This window comes from Cervus canadensis, chromosome 7 (genome assembly GCF_019320065.1).
Source record: "Cervus canadensis isolate Bull #8, Minnesota chromosome 7, ASM1932006v1, whole genome shotgun sequence".
Classification (NCBI taxonomy): Eukaryota; Metazoa; Chordata; class Mammalia; order Artiodactyla; family Cervidae; genus Cervus; species Cervus canadensis.
The window spans coordinates 49915384-49930575 of record NC_057392.1 but is presented as its reverse complement, the minus strand read 5'-3'; the positions used below and the strand labels follow the sequence as shown (position 1 = coordinate 49930575).

At 47.2% G+C, this 15192-nt stretch overlaps 1 long non-coding RNA gene across 2 annotated transcripts; it reads left to right on the top strand.

Annotated features, from left to right (window-relative positions):
* Positions 1-433: 433 nt before the first annotated feature.
* LOC122445237 lies at positions 434-13950 on the top strand. Of its 2 annotated transcripts, XR_006270489.1 has the most exons (5): positions 434-601; positions 2417-2563; positions 6937-7103; positions 11587-11722; positions 13532-13950. It is a non-coding gene; the product is annotated as an uncharacterized LOC122445237 (long non-coding RNA). The 2 variants fall into 2 exon arrangements; XR_006270490.1 differs by lacking the exon at positions 2417-2563 and having other exon boundaries at positions 437-601.
* The last annotated feature ends 1242 nt before the right edge of the window (positions 13951-15192 follow it).

Genomic DNA, 15192 nt, shown 5'->3' with positions numbered 1-15192 from the left:
GTGGGTACCATGCTGCCTGGCCTGCTTTGCTCAATCATGTAACTGCTGTAGTGTGGCCCAGGGAACACATGGAGGGCAGGGTGGATGTGTGAACAGAAGTCAGGGTGGTAGAAGTCCCTGTGTGGATAAGACAATCACCAAAGTTAAAGTCAGGTCCTAGGGACTTACTGGTGAGTGAGGGAGAGAAGGAAGGCAGGGTTCCAGGCTGTAAGGTGATCTCAATCTCTTGGCCTAGGCTGGTCCTAGGGTTTAGTAATATGGGGGAAGAATGAGCATTTGTTGAGGACCTCATGTATGGCAAGCATGAATATTTACTCCTTTGCACAACCCTGAGGGTGGTATCATTACATATAACAGAGACTGGGAGACCAGTGACCTCTGGGACACTCAGCTGCCAGCTCTGTCAGGGCTTCAGAATGGCAGTCACCTGGTGGGGCCATCATGTGACAGGATTGGGTTCTCAGCGTGGCAAGCCCAGACACCCAGTGTTTTCCTCAGACGGGATCCACCTCTCAGGACTAATTCACCTCACTGTTAAGTGTCTGACATGTTACCAAGAGACTGAGGCGCAGAGGATCTGAGCTCTTCTCCTGGAGAAAAGGTGAGTCTACAAGGCTGGGAGGGGGCATGGAAGCAGAAGGAGAGGTTAAAACCCAAGCCAGGCAGCTCTGATCACCTGGGGCCCTTGCTTCCACAGTCGGGTGGCCTGCCCTGAGGGGTACAGCTGAACTCCTGAAGCCAGGCACAGCCAGGGCAGCATGCAAAGACAACGCCTTTCTCCGTGGCCTTTTTTTTCCCAATTCCCTTGCCAGTCATACTCACCACACTCCTTACAACAATCTTCTTTCAGTTCAAACCAAATCAATAGACTAGTCAAAAGCTTCAGACCAGCTGTTACAGCCACGCTCTGGAGACCACACCCTGAACGCCCTGATGAGATTCAGAAGGTCCAGAAGTCCTGCCGTCTCTTGGCAGACCATGGCTTAGACAGATGCAGCCCATATGTGGCAAGCATCACTCCCCACCTCTGGCATTTCCCAGTTCCTTACAGAAGTTGATTTGAATTTAAGGATGAGGGCACTGGACTTCCACCTCCACAGACTTCCTAGATTATCCAGTTTAAAAATGAAGAGTTTAGAAGCTCAGTAACTTGCCCAAAGTCCTGCCAAAAATAATGGCCACCAAGATCCAAACCCACTCTATTGTGGACGATTCCCCTCGAGACTGTTAACAACAGTTGTTGTTCAGTCACTAAGTCATGTCCAATTCTTTGTGATCCCCTGGCCTGCAGCACATCAGGCTTCCCTGTCCTTCACTGTATCCCAGAGTTTCCTCAAACTCATGTTCATTGAGTTGGTGATGCTATCTAACCATCTCATCCTAATGACATTAAAGGCCACCAATGGCTGAGGGCTTGCTGTGTGCCAGGCATATGTGCTTGGCACCTTACATAGGTTTTTTTCACATACTTCTCTCAGCAACGCCAGAAGACTCTTCTCAGTTTCATTTCAGAGGCGAGACATGAGAAGCAGGAAAGAGACTTGCCTCAGCCAGGGTGACAGTCCAAGTGCTGAATTTCCATCCAGTCATGAGCCTCTCTACCCAAGCTCTTTGCCACCCCACTCCAGGGCAGAGTTAAGCAGGATGTCTGCAATAAGACCCGCCCCCCCCCCCCCCCGGCCCCAACAGTACTTCTGGTCCTGTCCTGGGGAGGAGAAGCCTGCAGCTTGGAGCAGGAGAGGAAGTAACAGCAGGGTTGCCAAAGTCCAGAGTCTCCCCCTCTGCGTTGTTGGTCTAGGGTTTAGGTCTGTATCAGCTTCCCAGAGAGGGACAGGTTCAGACTGCCTGACTTCTGATGACTAATACATTGATTCACCTGTGAGATACACCGGCCAGAGGAGGTTGTGTTTCAGAGCACCGGCTGGGTTGGAAACTCTGTCCCTAGCTTCCTATTCCTGAGACTTTGGACATGTTACTCACCCACTTTGAATCCCAATTGAAACTGGGGGAATAAAGTCAACCTGGTGGGGTGACTGTGGCTTAAAAAAGTATTTGTGTGTGAAATGCTCAGTTCAGAGGTTGATGTTTAGTAGGAGTTCAATAAATGGTAATCCCTCTAATTTTCATTATTACTGTTAAAACTGGACTTGGTCAGCTGATAAGGTCTCCTGCACGGCGGGTAGATCACACATTCCAGGCCAGAAGGCCGCTTGCTAGGAAAGCCAGGTAAGAGGGCAGGGCCTGAGCCTGCAGCACCTGATAGCAGGATGAGGGGTGAGGGCCTTGGACTCCACTTCCTCAGACTTCCTAGGTTATCAGTTTAAAGGTGAGGAATTCAGAGGTTCAGTAACTTGCCCAAAGTCTCCCCTAAATAACGGCACAAATATCGAAACTCACTGGTCCCTCCCACCCCCAGGGTATTTCTGCTTGAACTCCAGTGTTGGAAGCACTCTTGCCTTTTCCTGGATGGAGCTGCTCATCATGACAACACTCTCCTGTCTCAGTACTCTCTTCTGACTGAAAATCAGGCCTGGAGCCACCTCATCTTTGCAGCCCCTGGAGGGTAACATCATGTGCCCCCTCTAAGACCCTGATCAAATGTACCTTTCTGTGTGAGGCCTCCCCAGCTCCCCTAGGCAGAGGTAGACCAACCACATGCTGATGAGCTCATCGCAGTGTCTGAGACAGAGAGCAGAGGCCCACAGAAGTGGCTCTTGTCTTTCTGGAGCTTGAAGTCTAGTGGGACAATAAACAAAGCCCAGAAGTAAACCCCATCATTACAGTTTCTGGTAACTGCCCAGAACGGAATAGGCAGCATAATGTAATAGACAATAACTCTAGGAGTGATGGGGTCATCAGGAAAGGCCTTTCTGGGGAGGTGGCATTTACCCTGAGGCCAGAAGGATGAGATGGAGCCAACTTTGCCAAGAGCGGGGAACAGAGGGTTCCCAGCATAAGGAACAGCTTTCCCTCCCCAGGAGGGAAAGAATTTGGTCTGTTTCTCATTGAGAGAAAATCTGCTGGAGCAGATGGAGGGACTGGGAGGAGGTGTAGCAGTTACACACAGGCAGAGGCCTCACTCCTCTGTGTCCCAGCTTGGATGTGTGATGGTAGGAATAAGACTGTGTTTTATTGAACATCTACTATGTGCCACATCTACTATGTGGAGGCACTTTCCATAAACTGTCAGTTAATCTTCACTCTCCTGCCACTTCTGTCCACTACTCGGGGTCCTTCTCTGTGCTCTCATCTTGCTGTCTTGTCAGTACTCCTCTGCGGGCTTGTTTCCTGTCTATTCTATCCACTCCATAACTCTCATTAAACTCTAAGTGCCTCTGTAAGGTGTCCCTAGACCCAAATACCTAGCCTGGAACAGGGTACTGCCACGTCTGAGGAGTTTTCAGCATCACTGCCCTTCGTCTGGTCCTGAGCAGTTATAATTTGGGGAATCAGTGAGATACTGAAATGTTTCAGGTAAAGTTGGTAGGAAACACACCAGGCATCCTGATGTAATGATTTCAGAAAGCCTCAGTTGCATCAGTAGCATGCCCAGAAATATTACTTAGGTCAGCCAGTTCCAGGATCTTCTACCCAGGGAGCTAATCTCACCCTTTTGTGTGTTGGTGTCTATTGCAAAGCGTGGCAGTCCCAGACCGGCCCCCTGATGGTGGGGGTCTAGACAGGCCATCGGGACCACGCTGCAGACAACAGGGAAGAGTTTGTGCCACTCAACACACTCACAGAGCACCTACTACATCCAGACCCAGGCAGATGTTCTGTTGAATATAAAAATGAATTCAGTGTCCTTAGTCGCGATATTACCAGGCTGACTGTACACAGTGTTCTGATGGCAGGACCAGTTGCACCTGGTGATGGGGAGGTGAGTGACACAGCAGGGGACAGATCACAGAGAATCTTGAATGCCAGGCCAAAGGCTTTGGACTTTAGCTTGTAAGTAATGGAAAAGCAGGGAACCCAAAGTGCAATTTTTTTTAAACTTTTTTTTTGAGAAGAGGCCATTGCTGATAGGTCTGTTTTGAAAGAGTCATTCTAGGGAAAAGTAAAGAAAACAACTGACAAGGGTCTAGGAATAATTTTTAAAAACTGTGCTCAGAGGATGGCATCCCTGATGGTAGGGGCTTGGAGCAGCCCACTTCATTCACAGTGTGAGCAAGCTCTGGGGCTGGGAGACACAGAGAGATCAGAGAGGGATCCGTGTTGAGGAAGAGGCTGGGGGCAGGGGTGCAGGGTGGCCAGGGTAGGACTGTTGCTATGAAAATGTCAATCAAAGTTTACCCAGAAACCCATGGTAAATGAAAAAATACTGGCCTGGAGTTGAAATCAGGTTCCAATCCAATTTTAGTCACGATAAACTATATAACTTGGAATAAGTCACTTTATTCTCTGAATAACTTTCTTCAACTGAACAATGGAGAGTACAACCTCCAAATATTGAATTGTAATAGATAAAAAGATGTGAAAGGCACTTATTGAATGTGAGTATACAAGGTCTTCTTCCAGGTGGTCACTTGGAATGAATCTTTTTCCTCCTTGCATGTTCCCATCTTTTTTTATCACATGACCTTAGACTGAGCCCTGTGACTCCTTAGGCCCCTCTAGCTCTAAACTTCTAGATTTCTATGACAGATTAGGATTTTGTCAGATTAAGTTGACTCAGGTCTACAGAACGCCCAAATGGAAACTATTCTCCTAAAAAATATCATAGTCAGGTCTGAATAATAGAGCCATGTTGCATATTTAACACATATTTTACCAAATTTCAGCAGACTGTGCAATGTATTTTGGCTTGATTTTCAAATAAAAATGTTATTTATTTCTTAAAGGCAGACAGTAAGGAAAAGGCAATTTTGTTCTCTGGTCATTAAAGATGGGCTATATAGAGTATCCTTCCTGTAGGTCTTCTCACCCTTTTCAGCTTGAAATTTTCTTTACTGAAATTTACCACAACCAGTGGAAATGGTTTGTTTTGAAAGTACAACATTGAGAAAAGAGAGAGAGTGCCACCGGAAAAAGGGCAGATGGAGGGAATGCGCAGCCACCAGACAACTTTTCCAGGCTTGTTAGAAAGACACTGGCATCTCTTTGGGAGAACTCTGACCAGATATGATGAAACAATAGTGACCTGGAGCCAGGGTTCTGCATGGCTGGCCGGGCCAGCACCTTCTGTGCACGGAGCCTTAGTCTCCAAAGGAGCAGACTGTGTGTGCTCCCACCTTCCTGCTTGGGAGCAGGAGTTGGACTCAGAGGTTCTCTTGTTTCTTGAATCACCAAACCAGAGTTCAGAGATCTAAAACAGATGTAAGATTATCCCAGTGTGAAGGGTATAGTTAATTTATGGAACGGATGCTTCTACTTGTAAAATCTTTACTGTGCTTTTCTGTCTGACTTGGGGGCAATTTTGGAAAAGAATATCGAGGCTGAGGAATGCTACCCTCACTTGAGTGGGGGAGGAAATACAGCGTAAGGATGTAGAAGATAGAGATTTGGCCTCAAGAAGACTAAGAGAGAGAAGCTCCCCAGGAACCATCGTCTTTTCTGGATGCTCACGACAGGGGTGCCAGAACTCCACACAGGTGGCCAAGGATGGTATCCCAGCTTGGATCCTCACAGCAAGCAGCTCTACAGCACAAGCTGGTAGTTTATCTGGGGACTTGATCCCAAGAAACAGGAGAGAGGCTGGGGAGGGCAAAGGGGAACGAGGAAGAGCCAATCTGAGGGTCAGTCCAGCAGGAAACCAGAGCTTGAACCTGGGGACTCACAGAGAACTTTGAAGGGAGTATTTATCGACCACTGGCTCTCACTGAGCACAGGTCACCTCATGGGTCGTAACCCCCCTTTCCCCTTCTATTTCCAGATTTTCTCCAGTGTCGGAATGGAAAAATTGATTTCCTCAGGCACTCTGCATGATGGTGGCAGAGGAGCCTAGGGGCAAGAAGGGAGAGAAAGGAGGTGCTGGGAGCAGTTGCAGCAGAGTGGGGGTGGAGGCAAGTCCTGGCTGAAGTAACAAGAAGGGCTGACAAGATGAAAGCACTCAGCAAGTTAGAAAAGTCAACACTTATTAGCGGCAAGTGATGATGGACTCACCCGGTCACAACTGGACTCCCAACCCACGGATGGGGAACAGGGTAGTTTTCTGTTTAATAGTTTTAGAAGATTCTAGAAAGACAATTTTCTTAGAAAGGAGGAGAGAATGGAAGAAAAGAAAGAAGGGAGGAAGGAAGAAGGAAGGAGGGAGGGAAGGAAAATTGCTAGAATCTCAGGGAGATGCAAATTCAGTAGTAGTCCTAGTATTAAGTTGCTCAGTCTTGTCCAACTCTTTGTTACCCCATGGAGTGCAGCCCTCCAGGCTCCTCTGTCCATGGAATTCTCTAAACAAGAATACTGAAGTGGATAGCCATTCTTTTCTCCAGGGGATCCTCCTGACCCAGGGATTGTGGGTCTCCTGCATTGCAGGCAGATTCTTTATTGTCTGAGCCACCATAAACAAACCTAGAGTTTTCTTTTTGTATAATTGCAAAGCTAATTCATGCCTAAAATATTCCAACACTTAGAATATACAGTGAATAATTTCTGTTCTATCCCAGATCTCAGTTTCTCTCCCTAATTAACAGAGGTAATTACTGTTAAGAGTTTCTTGTGTATCTGTCCCAAAATATTTTATGCATATGAACACATGTATATTTCGTTTAAAAATCACAACTTAAAACACATTTTCTGTTTTCATTTTCTGTTTCAAGAATTGTTTCACATGAGCATGTGTAAATCTAACTCATTAAAAAAAAATTCCTACATAATTTTCCAGAAGGAATTATTTAATTAGTCTCCTTTTTATGGACAGGTAGTGGTTTTTTCTTTTTTTTTTCTTCACTGATTACAATGAACTGTTGAATATTCTTGTGTGTCCTTTGTACACAGATGTAAGAAATTTCACATTTCTGGGAGTGACCAAAAAAAGTGTGTGGTTAAACTTTGAGCAGAGATTGCCAAGTTTCACTTGAAGGATTCTTGCAGATGTGTCCCTGGGGAGGAGAGTGCCTGCTGGGATTCCCAGTTCTCAACACTTGGTGATCTTTACGAATCTAGTAAGTAAGAAATGAATCTCCTTGTACTTTAATTTGCATGTATTTAATTGTGAGTGATACCCAACACTTTATCCTGTTTTTATAAACCAAGTATTTTTTCTTTCTGACAGTGCTTGTTTAAGAGCCAAAATAGCAGACGCACATATGGTTGGTGTGTAGGCTTTGCCTGAATGAATCATGATTGATCTAAAAACCTGTTGTGCCAGACCTGGCGGGGAGAACAGGGGGCAAAGGCGATACAGCCCCTGTCTGTAGCACTTAGGTCACGGAGGGGGGCATCCAGATACCAAGCAAAGGCGATAATGTGCTTCGGTGTCACAGAGCGTTTTGGAAAGTGCCCCACAGACAGCACGCTAGCCCCCTGACCTGCTGCAACTTCCCAGCACAGCAAGGCGGGGTGGGGGGCGGGTAGTTAAAAACTAGAAGACAAAGGCGATGGGGCAGAGTGTTCTCAGTATGAGGCAGTGGGGCCACAAGTGTGAAGTCCCCAAGGTGACAGACAGCATTAAATGACAGAAATTTGGAAGGGGTGACAGTGGGGGCAGGGAATTAAGAGGGAAGCTGGAGAAGGAGGAGAAGAATTAGAGCCATGAACTAGCCCAGTTTGCCAGGAACAGAGAACCCAGGGCCTTCCTGGCTCATCTGGATGAGTGTATCACCCCAGGGGCTGAGGCTGCAGGAGGGGGCTGCTGATTAACTGTGCTAAGGATTTGGGACTTTTTATCTTAAGGGCAACAGTGAACAGTTAGAGCTTTCAACAGAGAAGTGATATGTTAGGGTCGAATTTCAAGAGGTTCGGTGTTGTTTGGAGGAGGAAGGAGGGGGTGGTGTGGCCAGGCTGGAGCCAGGGAAGGAGTTTACCGTGTCACAGGTAAGAGCTGAAGCTGCCTGGAGCCAGGTGGGATTGGCAGTGAAGACAAGAGCCATGGGCAGACTCGGAACTACTTAGGAAGGAGATGCAGCAGCGCGGTTTCAGGACAGACTGCTGTGGGAGTGAGGGAAAGAGGGGGAAAGAGTGGGGGAGCCCCGGGCCGTGCTGGTGTTCCCTGAGACGTGGAGCAGCGGCTGTCAGAGGAGCAGCCTTGTTGGGAGGAGGGAGCAAAGGGGTCAGAATTCAGTCTGTGGAGGCGAGGGGCCTGAGAGACATGCTCACGGTCAGATGCAGGAGGCGGTTTCATTATCTGGATCTGCAGTTCAGGAGAGAAGATCAGAATGGACATACAGCTTGGGGCAACTTCACCTTAAAAATGTTTCCTGGAGTGTGTGAGAACCCCCACGGATGGGGAGGAAAGCCTGATTTAAGGCTGTAAAGATAATGACATTCATTAAAAACAAACTGAAAAAAAACACTTTTACAGAAGCTCTAAGTAATTCACTTTAGAATAACTTAAAAATATTTAGTGAAATTGTCTTGTATATGTTTTAACAGGCTCTGCCAGAGCCTGTGTGTATATGGAACGAGGGGTCAGAATCTGGTAAGACTCCTCTAGATACCCTTCAGGTCACAGGCTCCTTGTCAATAAGTTTGTGCTCACTGGACACAGAGTCAGGAGGGAGAATCTGAGGATGGAGACCTCAGAACACAAACACACAACATCCTCAGTTGCCCAAGCCAGGGATGCTGCTGGCCTGGGGTCTGGTGACCAGGGCCCTCCCTGAGATGCAAGCTCCTGGTAGAGCCAGGGTCTGTTAGAACCTGGAGATGTCCTCCTCCCTGACCACAGTGAGGCCCTATTTTGCTGTGAAAGTGCTGCATATGTTGTGAGAGGGCAGGGTGCTTGCTGCACAGATCTGCAGAGACCAGCAAGGCCATATAAGCTGACAGGGCTTGAGGAAGCAGGTCACAGACATCTGCTCACCAGGGCTGCAGGCTTGCTCCCTCCCTGGAGGCACGTTGTTATACTGTCTGCTGAGGCTCTGCATCCACTGATCCCAGCTGACTTTGGGAAGTTCTCCCCAAGCACTTGTCACTTTGCAGAACAGGCATCAGAGGCCTGATTTTTGCAAGCAGACTGCCCGGGAGGGTTGCCAAGGGAAGCGAGGGAAGATGAGGAAGTCCTGCCCATCAGAGAAGGTACTGGCCCCCTTTCCCAGTGGGCAAAACGAGATCAGATCCTTCAGATGTATACAGCATCTTAGTGGCATCATGGACCGTGTTCCCTTGTCAGAGAGGAGCATATTTGTCCAGCGTTTCTTGGCCAATAAATTATAAAAATGGGACTTGGTCCTGGGTCTTTTCTATTACTTCACCATCCATTCAACAACTGCTGTTTCCTGAGCCTTTGCTAATCCTTTCCACTGCCCAGGACACAAAGAAGAGCAAGGCCCACAGCCACCCTCATGGGCACTGTGCAGACACCTTCCTCAGTGGGCATCCCAGCATCCTGCCCTGGACCAGCCTCTCACAAGGACCCCCACCCCATCCCACCTGGGCACCAACACCTCGTTCTGCGGTGCCCCCTGCATAGACTCCTTCTCACCCACCTGGAGTCTGACGGTCTGCAGGGCTTCCCAGGTGGCACTAGTGGTAAAGAACCCACCTGCTTATGCAGGAGGCATAAGAGACTCTGGTTCGATCTCTGGGTCTGGAAGATTCCCTGGAGGAGGAAATGGCACACGGTCTCTCCTGCACATGGTGCCACCCTCCCACATGGACAGCTTCCTCACTCCCATGGGCCCCAGCCTCACCAGGGCTCCCACCCCCTGTGAGAGCCTCCTCCTTACTCTGGTTAACTCTGCCCTTTTGCTCTGGGCACTGCTCAGGTGTGGAGGCCTCCTTGGCTCCACCTCACTCCATTCCTTCTGGACAGAATTTTCTGGAAAAGGGAAGACAGCTCATTCTTGTGGTCTCTTACTATACCCATCCATCTCCATTCTGTAGGTATTTCCATGTCCCCAGGGCTAGTTGAGTTCTCCAGTTCACTGAGGTCTTTGTTGGGTCCCACCAAGTCTCCCCTGCCTCTGATCTTGTTTCTGTACCATCTTTGATGACCCAGATTTCTTCAAGTGCCAAAGCTGTGGGGTTCTGTTGGAAAATGTGAAAGAACACCTCTGATCACCACTCTGCTTTGTCACCCCCTGCGGTGCTGTGGGCCCTGCATGTCCATCTGGAGTCAGACAGCTGTTCCAGGGTGTATCTGGAGTAGGCAGCTTGTGCCAACCTCCCCACGCTGGGCTGGAGACAAATCTGAGTGACAGATACCATGTTGTGTGTGGGATTCCCTGCCCTCGTCTTCTTAGAATCTGTACCTACCAGACCAAGCTTGCAATGCCCTAACTCCTGTTCTCTTATGATAAACCTCTTAGGGGGCTGCTGAGACCCCAGCATGAACGGACTTCTGATTGCCCATTGCCACACATTCTAGATATTTCTAAACTCCAGCTGCGGGTACAGTTTGCCCTGAAACTGGACCATCTGCAATTATCTGGCTGAGATAGCTGTCCTTAGACTGTTTCCCTCTCCCCTTCACTGTGCTCCATACATGGTGGGTCCTTGTTTTGTTACCCAGCCATTGGCTAAGACTCTTGCGGTTCTGAGGAATGAGGACTTGAAAAGGATCATGGAAGAGACAGATCAGGGCCCATCTGCTACAGTTTAAGTCCACGCACACCTGAAAGGCCACCTTTTCCCTCCCATCTACCTCAGCCTTTAGCCAGCCCAGAGGAAATTAGATTCTATTTCCTCCTTTTATGATGAGTTAAGGAGGAATAAGATGAAGGGACATTTAAGCTACCTGTGATCAGGTAACTTGTCTATGGAGATTTATCAGACCATGGCTAGGTCTCCAGGGAGTGTTGGGAAACGTTATTGGAAACAGACACCGAGTCTTGGAGAAGGTTTCATTGGCCGGGATCACCCAATTCCACTGTTCCATTTGCCATCCTTTTCAATTCCTGGATTCTAACTCAGAGTGGTCTGTTTTTAAAAGTTGACAAGAGAAGGCACACTCCCAGTTTATGAGCGTGTGGAGAGAAAGCTCCTCCTGCAGAAGGGAACAGAAGGAGGGTGGCCCAACTTAATCTGAGCAAGTCAGGATGCCTCCGCCCCATGGAAGTCCTGCTGGGAGTCCCAGGGAGTGACTCTGTCTGCTCTGGGACTTGCCCTCTGTCCCAGGGGTGCCACTGCCACACTCAGCAGTGAATCCCTGGCCCAAGAAGTGGAGGAAAGTGGGGAGGTGGAGGGAGCATCTGTTCTTGGGCACCTGTCTTTGTAGCTCCTGGGCAGCGGGAGCACGTAGCAGGAGGGGCACAAGCTCACTGCACTGCCCTGTCCGGGTGCCATCCCTCCCAGAGCCCTTACATCAGGTCTAGCCAATAGGACCTTCTGCAGCACTGGACACGTTCTATATCTGTGCTGTCCAACAGGATGGCCATTTAGCCATCCATCTGTGACTCTTGAGCCCTTGAAATATGGCTGGTGTGGCAATGAACTGAATTTTCTATTTTCTTTCATTCTAATTAATTTGCATTTATATTTACATAGTCACGTGTAACTAACGACTACCATATTGGACAGAGTGGCCCTGGGCAAAGCCCTGCTCTGCTGGGCACTCTCATCTCACTCAGGCGTTGCTAGTGATGGACTGGATTCCTTGAGGCACCAAAAAAGTGGCTTGTGGGTGAGTAGAGAAAACACCTCTTCCTGAATTATGCTCCATGACAGGGGTCCCAGAGAGTGCTGCTCCTGCCTTTTTGGAAAAAGCTAGCTCTTTCTGAGTACTTACAGTGTCTAACTTTCCACTGGGTATATGAGACCTCAACAGGGTCTGGAGTTGGTATGCCGGCTCCAGAGACCTGTGACTAAAGCATCCTACTGCATAGACTCCCCAGCCCTGGGCCATTTCTGCTCAGCAGACACCCTCTCCCAGGAGCCCCTCAGCATCCTGCTATACCGTTCTCCTCCTAGGTCAGAAAACCAGCTGCTTTCTTCAAGAAGCTTTCAGACTCCTGAGAAGACACAGAAATTGCTTGGCAAAGGAGGAAATAAAACACCTAAGCAGACCAGGGCAGCCAAGGAGAGAGCAACTCTCTCTGGAGCCGTGGTCCTCAAAGTGTGATCACTCAACCACAGCACCAGCATTAGCTGGAAACGTGTTGGAAACACAAGTCTGCTCAGACCCAGACTGTTGAATCAGAAATTCCAGGGGAGGAGCCCAACAATCTGTGTTTTAACGAGAATTCAGAGGCTCTCAGAGTGTGAGAACTGTAGGGCGGAGATGGGTGGGGCAGAGGGCATAGGGCCAACTTCTCAGAAGATCCCAGAACGAGCTTCCGGGCCCTGAAGAAGAGCACAGGGCAGTGGGGAAGGAAGGCAGGCCTCGGCACAGGCCCGGCACCACATCCCACAACTGTATCCATGCTCCCCATACCTTCTGATACATATTTAATAATCTTGGAATCACAATTTTGTAGATGTTACATTGTTTAGAGTAAATGGCAAAGTATTCTTCAGAGTCAAAATTGCTTTTTTTAAGCTTTTTATTTTGTATTATTTTATATTTTATTTTGTATTTTGTAATTTATTTTGTAAATTAATAATGTTGTGATAGTGTCAGGTGATCAGTGAAGGGACTCAGCCATCCATATACCTGTATCCATTCTCCCCCAAACTTCCCTTCCATCCAGGCTGCCACATAACATTGACCAGAGTTCCCTGTGCTATACAGTAGGACCTTACTAGTTATCCATTTTAAATGTAGCAGTGTGTTCATGTCCATCTCAAACTCCCTATCATTCCCCCTGGGAACCCTAAGTGTGTTCTCTGACTCTGTGAGTCTCTTTCGAGTCAAAATTGCCTTGTAAAAGAGTTCTTGGTTGCACCTGATTTTGTGTTCTAAATGTAAGTAAGGATTCTCTTTATGCTATTTTTGAAAGTTTACAAAATTTACCTAATGAACTCACCCAGTCTCTTTCCTTTGACTCCTTTAAGGAAAGCATATAACTCTTAATGCAAAATGTCTATTCAAAGAAATCAAAGATGTATAGCTAAGGCACTGCTTATTAATAATCCTCTTCTCTTGGACATTTATTTCTTCATCAGCTCTATTTCCCCTGCAATCCACCTACCCACCTTCTCCCTCTAACCCCCTATATACTTCCTGGCATTGAGCAAGGAAATCAGGCAACCAACTTGCTAAAACTATATAAAGGTAAAGATGAAGATCTAAGTAAGAGACTTCCTGGCTTCAGTGCGCTTTTGTGCATGGATGATACGTGGAAATTTCATGGTTTAGTGAAAAAAGCACAGGTGGAATCCTAGCTTCACCTCTTACTAACTAGTCATTAAGCTCTAAGTCTGTGCTTCCTCTTTTCCATGCCTTTTACATGAGGCTAAGGATGTGTTGTGAGCGTTACATGAAATAATCACGTGTGAAGTAGCTGACACTTAATAAACACTATTTGTTTCTACCCTCCTTTTCTTCTTCCAGGATAAACACGGGGAACATGAAAACATCTCAGACTCCGAACAAGATTACTTTGACTCTAAGACAGCAATGTACCATGACCTTGGGTGAATTATTGAACAGCTCACCATCCCAGGTTCCTCATCCTTAGAATGAGGGTGGGAAAAACCATACCCATCTCAAAGGGTCATCCTGAGGATTAGGAATGTTGATACATGCCAAGGTCATGAAAGCGTACCCAAAGAGAGACCACAGCAAGCACGGAATGTAGGTTAGCTTGTGTTACTGATGTTATTATTATCCTCAGTTCTCAACTGTTTCGGACAATGAGATTGTCAGGGCAGTGGCCTGTAGATAATGAAAATCTTCCCATGCACTGAGACCTCTAGGACCTTGAACAACCTCTTAGCACTACAAAACTATTTCCATGAAATAAACACTCCTGTTCCCTCCAGAACCTCTTTCTCATTCCTTGAATTTTAAAAATTATATATTCTGATGAGTTTTGATGGTTTACCTGATCTCTATCACAGGACAGCTCTTTCCCTATAGATCTCATGAGACGATTTGGAGTAAATAATTTTGGGGGAAAGGGAAGCAGATTGATCAGTTGATCAGTTCTCTCACTTTGTTTCATAAAAAAAATTAGGATGACAAAGCCAAAGAGTCTAATTTTATGCTAGTTCTCTATTTTCTTTTTAAATTATTATCATTAATCCCTCAAAAAAACTGTTTTGACTCAGGTCACTAAGGGCTTCCCAGGTGGCACTAGTGGTAAAGAACCCGTCTGCCAAGGCATGTGACATAAGAGATGAGGGTTTGCTCCCTGGGTTGGGAAGATCTCCTAGAGAACGTCATGGCAACTCATTTCAGTATTCTTGCCTGGAGAATCCCATGGACAGAGGAGCCTGGCGAGCTACAGTCCGTGGGGTCACAAAGAGTAGGAAACGACTGACACAGCTTAGCAGGCACAGGTCACTAAATTAAATAAACTGACCTTCGGTCAAATGGTTTTGTGGGTCGAAATACTGTTCTGAATGAAAACTTGTCTTTAGATTGGGGCATGGGCTATTTTGATATGGAATTGTTGAGGATATAGATAGATTTCCACTTAGAGAGTCTTGGCTTACTTTTCTTACCACTGAATTGCCTGGGATGGAAATCCCAAAGGTTCTCCATAGAAGTGAATATTCTCCATTGATAACATTTTATTCAGAAGTAAGAGGAAACCTAGCCCTTCATCTCAGAATTCTGCATCCCTTTGTCTCATGTTTTATTACTTAATCCCAACTTTGTTTGTTTGGTTTTTGTTTTCCTTCCTCCAAATCAAGCAATGTGATTTGCTCATTTATTGCCTCTTAAAGGGGTGCAAATAGCCACCCCACTTCCAGATCCATCCACTCCTGCAGGACTCTTCCTGGGACAAACCCACCTCCCCAAAGCCACTCTGCCCCAGACATCTGATGTATGTTACCTGACATGGTCTTTGAGTTCATGGTGGTAGTTTAGTAGCTAAGTTGTGTCCAAACCTTTGTAACGGCATGGACTGTAGCACTCCAGGCTCTTCTGTCCATGGAATTTCCTAGGCAAGAGTATTGGGATGGATTTCCATTTCCTTCTCCAGAGGATCTTCCTGACCCAGGGTTTGAACCCGCATCTCCTGATTGGCAGGTGAATTCTTTACC